Genomic DNA, 3,665 nt, shown 5'->3' on the forward strand with positions numbered 1-3,665 from the left:
TAAAAGCTTTGCAAATGCCCTTTGTGTATTAGTCAGCGTACTTCAGAGAAACACAATCAATAGAAATTTTAAATATTTATCATACGGTATCGGCTCACACGATTATGGAGTTTGAGGAGTCCCATGATCTGCTGTCTGCAATCTAGAGACTGAGAAAGGCCTTTAGTGTAGTTGATGGTATAGATTCCAGTCCAAGTCTAAAGACCTGAGTCAATCAAGAGTAGTGATGGCAGGAGGTCAATGTTCCAGCTCAAGCAAGTAGGTGGAGGGCAAATCCGACCTTCCTCTACCTTTCTCTTCCATTCAGGTTCTTAACAAGTTGGATGTTCATTGCATTGGAGAGGTACATTTCTTTACTAGGTCCACCAATGCAAATCCTAATTTCCCTAGAAACATCCTCACAGACACACCCAGAGGTAGCATTTAACCAGATAGCTGAGCATCTTGTGATCCAATCAAGTTGACACATAAAATTAACCATCACATTTCATTTTTGCTATTCCCGTGTTTTCTTTTAATAGTAATTTCCTATGTTTCTCTGATTTCCAGGGTTGTTGTTGTTGGCTTTCGCTTTTAAGGTTTTTCCCTGCCTTAAGGAATGATTGACAAATAAAATTGCAATATATTTAAAGTATAAAACATGATGATTTGATGTATGTATATACGGTGGAATGATTACCATGATCAAGTGAATTAATAGATCTATCACCTCACATATTTATTTTTTATGAGAATGCTTAGGATCTACTCTTAGAAATTCTCAAGTACACAACACAGTATTATTAATGCAATGCATATACTGTGCATTAAATCCTCAGAACTTCTTACAACTGACAGTTTGTAACCTTTGACCTCTAAAATCAGGAACAAGACAAGGATGCCCACTCTTGCCCTTACTATTCAGTATAGTACGAAAAGTCCTAGCCAGAACCAAGAGGCAAGAAAAAAAAAATAGAAGCCATCCAACTAGAAAGAAGTAAATTGCTCTCTTCTATATATGTTTACATATATAAAGAATCCACCAAAAACTGTTAGCACTAAAAATTCAGTGAAGTTGCAGGATACAATATCTACACACAAAAATCAGTTGCATTTTTGTACACTAACAAGGGACTATATGAAAAAGAAATTACGAAAATCGCATTTACAATAGCATTGATAATAATAAAATACTTAGGAAGAAACTTAATCAAGGAGGTGAAAGATCAGTAAACATTGATGTAAGACTGAAAACTGTAAGACACTGATGAACAATACCGAGGAAGACACAAATAAATAGAAAGGTATCCTGTGGTTGGTTGCCGGGTTTTAACACAAGAAGCACCTTTAAGAAAGTCACCATTTGACAACCCTCTTTACCTGAAAAAAGTTTGTTAACTGTCCTCTCAGGAGAAACTGACACTTTATCAAGCCTCCCACTGTGTTGCTTAGATCCATACACCTGCAGCAAGGTGAGCTCCCGGGACTTCTTTTAAGGGCGTTTTATGGCTGCTGCTCCCCTTAGGATTCTGCATTCTCCCGTATCTAATTACTCTGTAGGTAAGACCTGTTCATTCATCAGTACCTCCACACTGGCTCTGGGCCGGCCTATACCTCTGCTGCCTACTCTTTGGCCCTGTGGGGTTACAAATCCCAGGCTGCTCCATCACCCGTCTTCTCCTTTGGCTCTCTGGGGGCTCCTCACTGTATGTGACTATAGTAGCCCGGAGGCTTCATTCCAGAATCTCGTTCAACCAACGAGGACATAAGCAGAAATGCCTGGTCTAATTTTGAGCTCAAACACAAAGACTGGTTCTTTGTCGAGTACCATTTCATGTATACTTTTCTCCCTAGAAAAACCCATCAAAAAGGATGGCTCTCAAGAAGAGAGAAAAACAAGATCTGCTGCTTTGCCTAACACTCATACCCCTCTCTCTCTCTCCATATATATATATATGTTCCATTTCTTACATCATCTGTATCTCAAGCTTTCTCCAAAAATAATCTTTCTTTATTAAAATATTTCACATTTCCTTCTGTGATTTTTCAGTAATTAGCATAATGAAAGACTTAATTTTTGCCTGTGGTAATACAACACATACAATTACTTTTAAAACTGAAAACTTCCCCTGAATGTCATTAACAGTGTTCTTGGTTGCAAAGCAATTTGGGGTTATAAATCCTGTCAGAATGTTTTTGTCTGTATTCTGACTCAACTAAGTATGCAGAGCATACAGTAGTCGGGAGCTCATACTCTGAAAATAAACCACCTCAGTTTTGTGTTTCAGCTCTGAGTTACCAGCCATGACCTTGTGCAAGCTGTTTAATTCCCTAAGCCTCATATTTTCCATCTGTAAAATCCATTCATTCATTACACATACTTATTGAATTCCTACCATTTTCATTATCATTATAATTACCATCATTCTGTTCAGACTCACATGAGGTACATACTTCTGTCCCTGGGTTTGACTAAAATGATTATGGAACATCCAGTTGGTAGGGGTAAAACATAAATAGCAAAGCCACAGCTCAGGTGGTAAGAGTAAGGTCAACCTGAGGGCAGAGTGCCTCCTTTCAGTATTACCATAGCCCTCTGCTTATCAGCGTGGTAGCATTTTTCAAAATGTTTAGTGTTTGTGAATTTATGCCCCCTCCTCCTTGACATGAAGTCAGGGGCTGTATTATTCATCTCTTTATTTCCAGCTCTCAGTAAATACTATGCACAATTATGGTAGAGTTTAATGAATGGTTTTTAAATGAGCAAATGAATGGATGAATAATGAAGTGTATAAAGTGAGAGCTAGGAAAAACAATTAGACAAAATAAGAAAACAATCAGAGAAAAAAAAATGTCAACCTGGAGGATATGCTCCGCCCTCTAGCCAACCACAGCATATTTGTAAAACAGAACTCATCCAGGAGGGAGTTGACAGGAGAGACACCTGTGTTTGAATTCTGTGCTGTAAAGTTTGGTGCAGTAGTAATCAAAGGTCAGAAATGATAAACCAGGAGTAACAGGGATGCCAGAACTCTGAGGGAATTAATTCAGAAAACTGTATTTTTTATCAACAATATAAAAAGCAACAGGTGTTGGGGTGCCTGGGTGGCTCAGTCAGTTAAGCGTCCAACTCTTGGTTTCAGCTTGGGTCATGATCTTATGGGTCATCGAAGCTGTTAGTATGGAGCCCACTTGGGATTCTCTTTCTTCCTCTCTCTTTGCCCCTCCTCCACTTTCAGGAGTGCTCTCTCTCTCTCTCTCTTTCTCTCAAAATAAATAAATAAACTTTGAAAAAAATAAACAGGTGTTAGCTAGGATGCAGAGAATGGGGAACCCTCCAATCCTTTGCATTTGGTGGGAGTGCAAAGTAGTGCAACCACTCTGGAAAGCACTATGGAGCTTCCTCAAAAGTTTAAAAACAAAACTCCCCTATGATCCCACAATTGCACTAGTAGGTATCTACCCCAAATACAAAAATACTCACTAAAAGGGATATGGGCACCTCAATGTGTATAGCAGCATTATCTACAATAGCCACGCTGTGGAAATAGCTCAAGTGTTCATAAGCTGATGAATGGATAAAGAAGATATTGTGCATATATACAATGGAATATCGCCATCCATAAAAAAGAATGAAATCTTGCCATTTGAAGTGGATGGAGCTAGAGAATATTATGCTAAGCAAA

This window comes from Crocuta crocuta, unplaced genomic scaffold (assembly GCF_008692635.1).
Source record: "Crocuta crocuta isolate KB4526 unplaced genomic scaffold, BGI_CrCroc_1.0 scaffold129, whole genome shotgun sequence".
Classification (NCBI taxonomy): domain Eukaryota; kingdom Metazoa; phylum Chordata; class Mammalia; order Carnivora; family Hyaenidae; genus Crocuta; species Crocuta crocuta.